At 43.4% G+C, this 12,509-nt stretch overlaps 1 pseudogene; it reads right to left on the bottom strand.

The window, feature by feature from the left end:
* LOC122238490 lies at positions 1-352 on the bottom strand (annotated as a pseudogene).
* Between the last annotated feature and the right edge of the window lie 12,157 nt (positions 353-12,509).

Genomic DNA, 12,509 nt, shown 5'->3' with positions numbered 1-12,509 from the left:
ACTTTTCAGTTACTTTAAATCCGTGAGAGGTACAGCATCACACAGGTTTTGTGGCCCGTGGCCTTAGGAGGAAGGCTGCTTTGGAATTTGTCACGACCCATGCCACTGTTTCCCTAAGCACAAGTTACTTTTGCCCAGATTACCCTGGTTTTATTCGGTTTGCCACCAGGAATCACTGTGGTGTTCTTTGCTTTGCACACATAAGCACATCTCTTGCCTAGACAGAATTCAGTTCTGAAGCATAAACACCTTCAATTTTAAGAAGAGCTGTGTGCTCCCTCTGGTTCCGGAGACCCCACTTATAGCCAGCAAAAATGGCTTTGGGCCACAGCCTTCCAGACATATTTGTCGTTTCAGGAGTCCTGAATCCACAGGCTCCAAGATGGTGGAAAGAGTCACAGAACAACACTTTTACATTTTGGTGAAGAACAAATTATTAACTGTTCCTTTAATCACCATGCTTTTGATACCAATTCTAAGAATCTTTGCCTAAATCTAGGTCCTGATTATTTCCTATGCTTTCTTCTAAAAGCTTTATAGGTTTTGGTCTTATATTTTCATCCATGATTCATTTTGAGCTGATTTTTGTATAGGGTGTGAGATTTAGGCTGTTTTTGTTCTGTTTGACCTATGGACATGCATTTGTGCCAACACCATTTTCTGAAAAGGCTATCCTTTCTCCCCTGAATTGCTTCTGCACCTTTGCAAAGAATCAGTTGGGCATTTCTGTGTGGACCTGTGGTCCACAGCACTGAACTCTGTTTGCACCACTGTGGATGGTAAGCTTACATCAGGCTCATTGACTCCTCCTACTTTATTCTTTTTCATATTTTAGTTTTTCCCAGATCCCTTGGCTTTCCATATAAATTTTAGAAGAAGCTTATCTGTATCTACGAAAACTCTTTGCTAAGATTTGATAGGATCTGTATCAAACCTGATTTATTGTCGGTGTAGGGAGAACAGATCCCTACTGTGTTGTGTCTTTTAATCCGTGAACACAGTGTGTCTCCATTCATTCAGATCTTCTTTGCTTTCTTCTATCAGGATTTGGGGAACCCAGTTCCGAACTGAAGTCCACCAATGAACTTGGAATCAGATTCTTTCCAGGGGCCTACCAGGAAGAACCCAACTGGCTGACACCTTGATTCTGGCCCTTGTGAAACCTGGAGTAGAGAAACCAGCTGGGTTAACTGGGACTTCTGAGATAATAAATTTAGGTTGTTTTAAACCACCGAGTTTGTGGTAATCTGTTAAGATGGCAGTAGAAAATGAATAAAGATAATATAAGTGTCACCTGGGAACTTATTAAAAATTAAGATCCAGACCTACAGATACCGAATCTACATTTAACAGGATCCCAGGTGATTTGCTTATACTCACTTTTGAAAATCACTGGTAAAACTTTGCCTGCTGTAGAAGTGAAACAAAGAAACTGAAAAAGAACCCAGGCTTGAATGTTCAAAGAAAGAAATTTTAATGACCAGAAAAGAAAAAGAACACCTTGTAAGGAACGTGGGCCAAAGACTCTGGGTTCAGAGAGTCTTATTTTCCCCGTACCAGTCAGGGTTCAACCAGAGAACAGAGGATATCTGTCTAGCTACCTAATTACCATCTGTGTATCTGTCAACAGGCTTATGCCTTTGGGGGGCTGGCTAAACAGCCTTCATGAGGCTCCAAAGCCCACAAGCAGGTAGTCAGGAAGGGAAGATCACAAGCCAGCAAATACCTGTGTCTGTTCGTTTGACATTTGTGACAAAGGTATCCTGTGGAAAGTGAGCCTGTGTGGAGCTGAACACACAGGGCTGGGTCAGGAGTCAACCAGAAGGAAGACCCAGGTACCTGAGACCAACCGGGTGAGCCAGCGGCTTAGCAACAGCACCTGTGTGCCACCTAGTGGCTGCGGCCTCCTGCCTGCCCGGTAACTCTCAAGGGACCATCTTTGCAGCCCATCCTAATCGCAACATACTCGAAAGAGGATTCTGGGGAGTGTAGTTTAGCTTGGCCAAGCTGACGCAACATAAGCCATCAAAATCCACCCCTGCAACGTGGTACCAATACCCATTTCCTTAACCATACTTAGTCGCCTAATAAAGACAGATACAAAAGTGCACTTCCGTCTAAACCATACTGGAACCCTCATAGAACCATCACCACTCTGTCCTCAAGAAACAATACAAAGTCCCTCTCCCTCTCCTTACCCCTCCCCTACTTTTTTTTTTTTTTGTCTTTGCTGATGTTCATTCATCTCCTACCTGATTCACTCCTTTTGAAACCCCATAACCCAAATACTGAAGTATAAACTTAACTTTATATCGACATGTTACCAGCAACAGGTGTTAAATGATAAGGAGAGACAACAAAAAATCTGGTTGATACACATAAACATTCATAGCAAAACAAGAAACAGTCATAACTACCACTGTGCTTTTTTTTTGCAGCTAGTCACATGGTCTTCACTGTTATTTGTAACAACCTTCTTTCACTATCCATTCCATGTTCCCATTGCCCCAGCAATCACCTCAGCTGCTTGTGGTTCTCTGCCTCGCGGAGTGACCCAAGCCTTCATTCCCAAAGAGACTGAGGCCCGTGCTGGGTTGTCACAGTCATCCACTGACGTTAACCACAGGTGGTATAGCACTGAAATATGCCCAGAAACTCCTGGATTCCTCCTTATTCCTCATTGTCTAGTACCAACCCACTTTCCCCTTGGGGTGATAAGTCACCCCAGCCAGTCTAGTGACACTTTGTTGATTCAGGGGCATTGTGGAGCCCAAAGCGGCCAGCTATCAGTCAATGGAATCCTTGTGGTGCCAGGTGGTGTCGTCTAGGTGAGCATTCCTCCCTAGACCAGCAGAAACTAAGGTCAGTATCAGAAATAAAAATTTTGCTAGTGCATTTCTGGTAGGGGTAGAGTGAGTGAAGTATCTTCTATTTCTACCCCTTGATTTCTGGACTTTTTGACCCTCCCTATGGGAGAAATAGAATCATGTATTAGATGTTGATTTAGAGCATATATCGCATCCTGGAAAACAATACCAATTCTGCAAAGCATGTCCACTTAGCTGAGCCATAATTGAGGCTTTAAAATGCCACTTTACTGTTTTATCAAGCCACGTGCTTCAGGATGATGAGGACTATGGTAAGACCAGGGAGATCCATGAACACAGTCCCAGTGTCCACTTCACTTGCTATGAAATGGGTTCCCAGGTCAGAAGTGACGCTGTGTGGGGCACCTGGGTGGCTCAGTCGGTAAGCATCTGGCTTCAGCTCAGGTCATGATCTCATGGTTCATGAGTTCGAGCTCCACATCGGGCTCTGTGCTGAAAGCTCAGAGCCTGGAGCCTGCTTCGGATTCTGTGTCTCCCTCTCTCTCTACTCCCCCCCCCACTCACACTCTGTCTCTCTCTCAAAAATAAACAAACATTAAAAAATTTTTTTAAAGAAAAAAAAAGAAAAGTGACACTGTGTGGAATACCATGATGGTGGATAAGACATTCTGTAAATGCACAGAAGGCAGCTTCGGCAGAAGCACTGCAGGCCAGGAAGGCAAATCCATATCCAGAGTAAGTGTCTATTCCAGTGTGAACAAAACACTTCCCTTTCATGGTGGAAGCAGTTGAGTGTACTTAAGTAGCTGGCTGATCACACCGAGAAATGATGCATCCTGAGAGTTTAGTGTCGGTTTCTGTTGTTGACACACAGATTACTCAGCAGCGGCTCTAACAAGGCTGGCCTTGGTGAGTGGAAGTGAGCCCATGCGTAAACTCAATCCCTGCATCCATGGCCACTTTGTTCAGGACCCCATTAAGCAACGACAGGAGTATCTACGGAAAGAGGCTGACAACTATGACACAGGTCACCCTACCCACCCAATTATTAAAATCCTCTGCTGAGGTCACCCTTTGGTGAAACACTTAATGGTACATGTGTAACTTCATGTTCTTGCTCATTTGGAGAGGTCTATTCAGTTTTCCCCAGACCTCCTTCTAATGGTTCCTTGAACATTTCAGCCAAACCAAGAACCACAACCCAAAATTGTTAGACTCCTACTTCTGGCCATCTCTCTCCTAAACAAAATAAACAACCAGGGGCACTGCTTGAAGTTAGGTCTCCTGGGGGACTTCCTTTTATCACTGTTCTAGACTGTCCATCCCGGAGTAGGCCTATAGTGCTGCAATGGTCTGCTTTTGTAGATGTCATGCAGATTCATCCGTAAACCAGGCCCGAGTTGTTTTCTTACTCCTTCAACTGGTCACAGAGAACTCCCCATGAGGCTATAGGTTCAGGCAAATAGAGAAGTAATGCAACAAGAGTAAAGGTCTTGAGTACTTGGGTCACTTCCTCACGCAACTTACATTTGTCCGCAAGACTGCTCAAGCCTGACCATATGTATACAACTTCCATTTAATAATGAAGCTGCTGTGCGTGCCCAATTTTAAGGCTTGGTATATCGGATAACATCCAATTCATGATGAACAGATCAGGTTACATGACAACTTAGTGGTCTGTGGCCAAACATTTATTCTCTAGTAAGGTCCACTAGCAAGCCAATAGCTGTTTCTCAGAAAGAGAATAATTATTTGAAAAGAATGGCATGGCTTTGCTCCAAAACCCTAAGAGTCTGTTCTGTGATTAACCTATAGGAATCTGCCAATGTCCTTTTTTTTTTTTTGAAAGTTTTTATTTAAATTCCAGTTGGTTAACACAGTGTAATATTAGTTTTAGGTGTACAATATTATGATTCAACATTTCCATACAACACCCAGTGCTCACCACAACAAAGTGCCCTCCTTAATCCCCATCACCCATTTAGCCCATCCCCCCCCACCCAGCTCCCCTCTGGTGACCATCAGTTTGTTTTCTACAGTTGAGTCTATTTCTTGGTTTGCCTCTCTTTTCCCTCTTTGCTCGTTTGTTTTGTTTCTTAAATTCCACATGAGTGAAATCATATATTTGTCTTTCTCTGACTTATTTCACTTAGTATAATCCTCTCTAGCTCCATCCATCATTGCAAATGGCAAGACTTCATTCTTTTTTATGGTTGAGTAACATATATATATATATATATATGTGTGTGTATATATATATATATATGTATACACACACACACACACACACACACATACATATTACATCTTTATCCATTCTTCAGTCAATGGACACTTGGGCTATTTCCAAAATTTGGCTACTGTATATAATGCTGCTATAAACATCAGGGTGCATGTATCCCTTTGAATTAGCATTTTTATATTCTCTGGATAAACACCTTCCAGCAAATTGCTGCATGGTCAGGTAGTTCTATTTTTAACTTTTTGAGGAACCTCCATACTGTTTTTCAGAGTGGCTGCACCAGTTTGCATTCCCACCAGCAGTGCAAGAGGGTTCCCTTTTCTCCACATTGTCGCCAACATCTGTTGTTTCTTGTGTCGTTGACTTTAGCCATTCTGACAGATGTGAGGTGATAGCTCACTGTAGTTTTGATTTTCATTTCCCTGACAGTAAGGGACGATGAACATCTTTTCATGTGTCTGTTGGCCATCTGTATGTCTTCTTTGGATAAATGTCTATTCATGTCTCCCCACCCCACTTTTTCTTTAAAGTAGGCTCCATGCCCAGTGTGAAGCCCAAGGCAGGTCTTGAACTCATGACTCTGAAATCAAGACCTGAGCTGAGATCAAGAGTTAGACGCTTAACCAACTGAGCCACCCAGGCACCTTTTTTTTTTTTTCCCTACTCATGTCTTCTGCCCATTTTTTAAACTGGCTTATTTATTTTTTGGGTGTTGGGTTTTAAAAGTTCTCTATGTATTTTGGATACTAACCCTTTATCAGATATGTCATTTGCAAATATATTACCCCATTCCATAGGTTCCCTTTTAGTTTCATTGACTGTTTGCTTTGCCGTGCAGAAGCTTTTTCTTTTAAGTGTCCATAGTTTATTTTTGCTTTTGTTTCCCTTGCCTCAGGAAACATATCTAGAAAGAAGTTGCTACAGCTTATGTTAAAGAGGTTACTGCCTGTGTTCTCTTCTAGGATTCTGATGGTTTCCTGTCTCACATTTTAGGTCTTTAATCCATTTTTTTAATTAAAAAAAATTTTTTTTAATTTATTTTTGAGAGAGAGAGAGAGAGAGAGTACAAGTGAGGGAGCAGAAGAAAGAGGGAGACACCAAACCCAAAGCAGGCTCCAGGCTCTGAACTGTCAGCACAGAACCTGACATGTGGCTCAAACTCACGAACCATGAGATCATGACCTGAGACGAAGTTGGACACTCAACCGAGCCATCCAGGAGCCCCAGGTCTTTAATCCATTTTGAATTTATTTTTGTGTATGATGTAAGAAAGTGGTCTGGTTTCATTCTTTTGCATGTTGCTGTCCAGTGTTCCCAGCACTATTTGTTGAATAGACTTTTTCCCACTGGATAGTCTTTCCTGCTTTGTTAAAGATTAATTGACCATATAGTTGTGGCTTCATTTCTAGATTTTCTATTCTGTTCTATTGGTCTATGTGTCTATTTTTGTGCCAGTACCATACTGTTTTGATTACTATAGCTTTGTTTATATAACTTGAAGTCCAGAATTGTGACGCCTCCAGCTTTTTTTTTTTTCAAGTTTGTTATGGCTTTTCAGCATCCTTTGTGATTCCATACAAATTTTAGAACTATTTATTCTAGCTCTGTGGAAAATGCTGTTAGTGTTTTGACAGAGATTGCACTGGGATATGCCAGTGTTTTTAAGAAACATCTCTAACACTGAATACGCTCTATTATGTGGGAGGAATTTCTAGTTCCTAAAAGAGCACTTAAAGGGGCTGTAATCTGGGGCACCTGAGTGGCTCAGTCGGTTAAGTGGCCGAATTCGGCTCAGGGCATGATCTTGCGGTTTGGGGAGTTTGAGCCCCATGTTGGATTCTGCACTGACAGCTCAGAGCCTGCTTGGGATTCTGTCTCCCTCCCTCTCTGCCCCTCCCCGGCTCATGTGTGCTCTCTCTCTCTCTCTCAAAAATGAATAAATAAACTTTAAAAAGAGGGGGGAGGGCGTAATCCAACCTACTTAAAAGGGGAATCTGGAAAGTCTGGGTTATTTTAGAGAGTAGGGAGCCAAAGATGGATTTGACTTAAATGGCCTTTCGATAAGCATGTAAAGAAATGGTCATTGGTAAAGGCTGGGTGCTACTAGACATGTAACGGGGAGGAAAGTAGGTGAAGAGACAAGTACTAGTATTTAGTGACTATCCTCTGTATGCCAGGTACTGTGCTGGGCTTACATTTATGATGCTTATATTGATGCTCGAATTCCTACAAGTGACCAATTTAGGTATTATAATCTGTTTACAAATGAGGAAACTGAAGTTCAGAATAGTTCAGTGACATATCCAAGAAAAAAGGAAGAAACGAAAGCTTTTTTACTTAAACATAGGTCTCTAACTCCAAAATTCATATGCCTTTCACTACTTTGGCCAATTAACTGAAAGGAAGAAAGTAGCCATAGATTGCAGGGAGGACTATCATTTAGGAAAACTAGATGGAGGAGGGAATAAAGGGGGAAAGGGGGTGAAAAAGGCAGATAGTTACTAAATGAGCAAGATGGCTGCCCTTCAAGGAGTAAAAGCAGGGCAAGTTAAAAGGTGTCATTGGGAGTGCTGGCCTCCTATACCTACATAGGCATGCATTTTGAGGGAAACAGAATTAAAAAAAAATTTTTTTAACATGTATTCATTTTTGAAAGGCAGAGAGAGACAGAGCGTGAATGGGGGAGCGGTAGAGAGAGAGGGAAACACAGAAACAGAAGCAGGCTCCAGGCTCTGAGCTGTCAGCACAGAGCCCGACACAGGGTTTGAACTCACGGACCTCAAGATCATGACCTGAGCCGAAGTCGGCCGCTTAACCGACTGAGCCACCCAGGCGCCCTGGAAATAGAATTTTTAAAAAATAGTTACACATGCAAAGTTTTGTCACCGTAAAACTGAAAGGCAACAAATGAATCTAAAAAGAAAATCCACAAAGGGTGCTCCATATGAGATAGATATGCATGGACAGTCAGACTTAGACACACCAAATAAACAAGACTACAAGGGGCACCAACAAGGATTATGTCTTCTGCCCCAAAAGCCATCTTCTAGGGGAGGTTTTACCCATACAGAGTTAGAAAGTAAAACACGTTGCTATCCAGGCCCCCAAATATATACATTTTTGGAGATGTAAATTTTAAATGATATTAATGACTGATTCTTCGGCTAAATTATACTTCCTTATTTGAATATGTACAATTTAGTTGGTACATATATCTTTTAAACCCTCAAGTTATTCAGTGGATGCCTCAGAGTGACTGGATTTCTGTTAACAGAAAAGGTTATGTCCTAGCAATAATCCTGTGTAATTAATGTTTTGTACCTTCCCCAAAAGATGTGTTAAGTGATTAAGGACTCTAAGTATGTTGAATTCCATCTTTTGCTAGTAACACTAAAAATGTGAAGAACGTGAAAATGGAGTAGCTAAAATGTCAGAAAACAGAAAATTGTTAATCCCATTTGTCTCATTCCAAGTCCAATAGCAAATATCCCAGATCTGATATCCAAGTAAGTCCCAACGACTCCTACAAAACCCGAAACAACCAACCAGCAAAAATTCCCAGCAAACAAAAACAACCTAAGAGTGAAGCATGTGAGCTAAAGCATTCTCAATGAGATCACAAACACTCCATTTTCCTTTTCATTTCACATTTTAATTTCTACCTGCATTATTTCCAGGGAACAGAGTGCTGTGTTTTTTAGCTCTGTATTCCCTGAAAAATCCAATGTAACCTCAAGTCATTTGGCCACTGATGTCTGTGATGCTGAAACTGGATGCTGGGTAAAAATCAGTGTAATAAAACAACCCAGAGTGCCTACTGGTGAGAGGCAAAAATGATCACAGTAGCACTTTCTGTCACTGCTAGCCATGTGGTTCTTTGCTATTTATGTTATACATACATACATACATACATACAATTAGCTCTCCTTTTTTCCCTGTTGCCCTAAAAGCCTCTCTCTGCTAAGAATCTCTACCTCCAGCGTCCAGCTCAGTGCCCTACTCAGAAGCATTTACTGACACAGCTTAACTAATCACAGAAAATCTGTTTCCTTTCTTGGTCATAAGGTTCTGGCAAGAACCTCATTCGTTCGTTCGTTCATTCATTCATTCATTCATTCATTCGATAAACACTGAGTTCCTACTACGTTCATTCATTCATTCATTCATTCGATAAACACTGAGTTCCTACTACGTCCCAGGCCTGTTTTAGGCGCCCCAGATGCTGCCTGAACGAAATAATAACAGTCGACACTTACAGTTGTTAACTGCCGCCAGGCACGGTTCTGGGCAATTTACATTTCTTACGAGTTAAAAACAGACACGAATCTCTGCCGTCGGGGGCTCAGACCCATGTCGGGGTGGGAGTGAGTTGGCTGTGAGGCAATAAGCAACAGACGAAAACGAAGAGCGGGTTCTAGAGGACACGAAGCAGTAGGAGCCGTATGAAGAGCAGTAGGGATGCACGTAGGACAGGCCTCCCTGAGATGACCCCTGAGTCCCGCAGGCCACGGAGCGGGGCCCGGACCCTCCACCCGTGGCCGAAGCCTCCCAAAGGCCATGCCGCGGCTCCCCAGCCACCACGCGCGGTCCCGCCCCGGGCCGACTTCAGCGCGGGGCCGCCGGGGAGGGGCCAGGAGGGAAGGACGATGGAGGCCTCCCCGGGCCCGACCCCCAACTCCGCGTCCTCCCGGGGCTCCCAGCCCTACCTGAGGAAGACGGCAACCGAGAACAGCTTCCGCAGCGCGCCCCCGGCCACCGCGGGAGCCGCCGCGCTTTGCGTCTGACGGATGCGCTTCCGGGCCGCTCTAGGATGGCACGAAGGTCCCTAACTCGATGGTTGTCTTGAGGACTTTGTAGAGAGCGGCCGGCTGGGCCTAGCGGGCCACGGGGTGCGGTTCTCCAGGCTCGCCTTCCCTTTCCCTCCCGAAGCTGGCGCTCTGCACCCCTTCCTCCCGCGGACTGTGGGGGCTCAACTCCGTCTGTAAGGTTCAGACGCTTTCCTTATAGGGTTGTTTGCCCACTTGACCAGGCTTGTTCTATATGGTCCTTTAGCAAGTAAGTGCTTTGTGAGTACTTGCTAGATAAAAATAGCGCCTTACCCCTACCGGCCTGCTACTTATCTGTCCTGCCTTTGATCAGGGACCAGCCAATGAACATGCAAGATCCAAAAGAAGTGCCTTGCTCGTAGGAAATATGAGTGGGCAGCCCCGTTGATTCTTCTTCCTCCTCCTGGTTCTTTCTCCTTTCTCCCCCCTTCTTTCTGTTAATATACCCTGCTGAGAAAACAAACTTCCCACAGAAAAACTTTGTAGGGTATTAAATTCAATACTGGTGGGGACATGAGTCAAAGGATGACGATTTCAGCGTTTCATTTCCTGGTTGAGAGAATACAGCCTAAGGAATCAGGTAGTACATTTAAAAAGCTAGTCTTGGGGTGTCTGGGGGGCTCAATCAGTTAAGCATCTGACTTTGGCTTAGGTCATGATCTCAGGTTAGTGAGTTCCAGCCCCACATTGGGCTCTCCGCTATCTTCGCAGAGTCAGCTTTGAATCCTCTGTGTTCCTGTCTCTCTGCCCCTCTCCCCTGCTCTCTGTCGCAAAAATAAAATAAACATTAAAAAAAAAAAAAAAAAAAAAAAAAAAAGCAAGCAAGCTCAGAAACGTTCCAGAATTTAAACCAAGAAAACATGTGTTTCCTACTTCCATTTCTTTCCAGTTTTCTTCTTTTCAACAAATCTCTCAACTTCAGCACTATTTACATTTTGGGCTGAATAATTTTGTTGTGAGGGGCTGTCCTGTGCATTGTAGGATCAGCAGTATCCCTGACCTCCACCCACTAGATTCCAGTATCTCCTTCCTCTCCCCTCCCAACCACTAACTCACCTCCCCCAACACTGACCCCCCCACCTTCCTGCCGCCTTGAAACAAGTCTCTTGATATGGTCAAATGACTCCCAGGGGACAAAATCACTCTGGTTGAGAAGACATTTGAAAACACTCATAAAAGACCTTCTTCATATAGTCTTTTCCCACCCACATCTCGTGGCAACTCCACTGAAGCAGTCCAAGCAGCCCTTTTTTCCCGACCTTTCAGATTCCAGTAGTCCATATTAAATCTAAGTTACCTCATTAAAAAAAAAATGTTTTAAGTTTATTTGAGAGAGTGGGGGAGGGGCAGAGAGAGAGAGAGAGAGAGGGAGAGAGAGAATCCCAAGCAGGCTCCTTGCTGTCAGCACAGAGCCCAATGCAGGGCTCAAACTCATGAACCATAAGATCATGACTTGAGCTGAAACCAATAGTAAGGCACTTCGACTGAGCCACCTAGGCGCCCCTAAGTTACTTCATTTTTAGCATGAAGTCTAATGATGTGTCACCACTCTACCTCTTCTGTTATGGCTGACAGCATTGCCCTTGTAGGGTAAAAGCAGTGGAATGAAACTACTTTTTAAAGTTTATTTATTTTGAGACAGAGACAGAGACAGAGAGTGCATAAGCAGGGGAGGGGCAGAGAGAGAGGAGAGAGAGATTCCCAAGAAGGCTATGTGCTCAGTGCAGAGCCCGACGTGGGACTCGATCCCACAAACCGTGAGATCATGACCTGAGCTGAAATCAAGAGTCAGACACTCAACTGATTGAGCCACCCAGGTGCCCCAGTAGAATGAAACTATGAATAAACTGTCAGGGCTCCAGATCATGGATTTCTTTCATACCTACAGACCAGCGAAGAAAACTGTATCATGAAGGGATGTATGGAGTGAGGGGTAGTTGGTCATTTCTATGTGATGGCGGTAGCTCCATAGGTATTCTTGGGGTATAAAGTTCTGTCTTCCCAATTAGTAAGTTCCCTAGAGGTTAGAAGGTCATATTTTTCTACCTCGCTTTTGCATTTAACAAATGGCTGACCCAGCACAATACACCTATCAAAGCTGACTGACAAAATGGTACTTCTTAGAGAAGGGGAAAAATGGGCAAAAACTTGAACAGATACTTCAGGAAAAGGCTTTATAGGAACGACAAATGTTCCCATGAAAAGATGCTCAATATCATTAGTCATTAGGAAATGCAAATCACAATTACAATAAGGTCCTACTGCACACCTATTAGAACGTGTGAAATGAAAGACCGACCTTACCAAGTATTAGAAGAATGTGTAGTGAGGGAAAGCTCGTGCGCTGCTGGTACGGGTGTGAAAGAGGACAGACACTAGAAAACAATTTGAGTTTCTTTAAAAGTTAAAAATATTCTCATCACGTAGATCCAACCATCCCACTCCTAGGTATTTACTGAAAACAAATGAAAGTATATGTCTATACAAAGACTTGTACACAAATGTCTATACCCACTTCATTTTAGGAGCCCCCAAATGGAAATAACCCAAATGTCCATCAAAGGGTAACTGTATAAACAAACTGGTGTATCCATACGATGAAATACTCAACAA

This window comes from Panthera tigris, chromosome B2 (genome assembly GCF_018350195.1).
Source record: "Panthera tigris isolate Pti1 chromosome B2, P.tigris_Pti1_mat1.1, whole genome shotgun sequence".
In the NCBI taxonomy this organism is placed as follows: Eukaryota; Metazoa; Chordata; class Mammalia; order Carnivora; family Felidae; genus Panthera; species Panthera tigris.
Note: the sequence above shows the minus strand (reverse complement) of the source record. Positions and strands in the feature narration are given on the sequence as shown.